We start from the raw sequence: 341 nt of genomic DNA, 5'->3' as shown, positions 1-341 counted from the left end.
ATGGGACTTGAGACTCCAACTCCCACCATTTTATTAACAGGGGAGGGGCTGGGAGTTGGAAGGGAATTGTTTTAGTGAGTCAATCTTAGCCCTTTATCATAACTTACGTTAATTTCCCTTGTCTATTTCCTTGTCAATTCCCACGAACCAAACACGGGAATACAATTTCTCGTCAAACTCTCACACATAATTTTCATCATGCGCCAAACAGAGGATTGGGAATAAAACGACTCATCCCATGTCTAATCTCAATACAACTCCGTACATCAAACTCCCATTCCCCTTCCCATTTTTTGGACCCGGTCTCATAGAACTATTTTTCAGCTGGCCTCTCGCCTCTT

This window comes from Triticum dicoccoides, chromosome 3A (genome assembly GCF_002162155.2).
Source record: "Triticum dicoccoides isolate Atlit2015 ecotype Zavitan chromosome 3A, WEW_v2.0, whole genome shotgun sequence".
In the NCBI taxonomy this organism is placed as follows: domain Eukaryota; kingdom Viridiplantae; phylum Streptophyta; class Magnoliopsida; order Poales; family Poaceae; genus Triticum; species Triticum dicoccoides.
The sequence above is the reverse complement of the archived record's forward strand: the minus strand, read 5'-3'. Positions refer to the sequence as shown.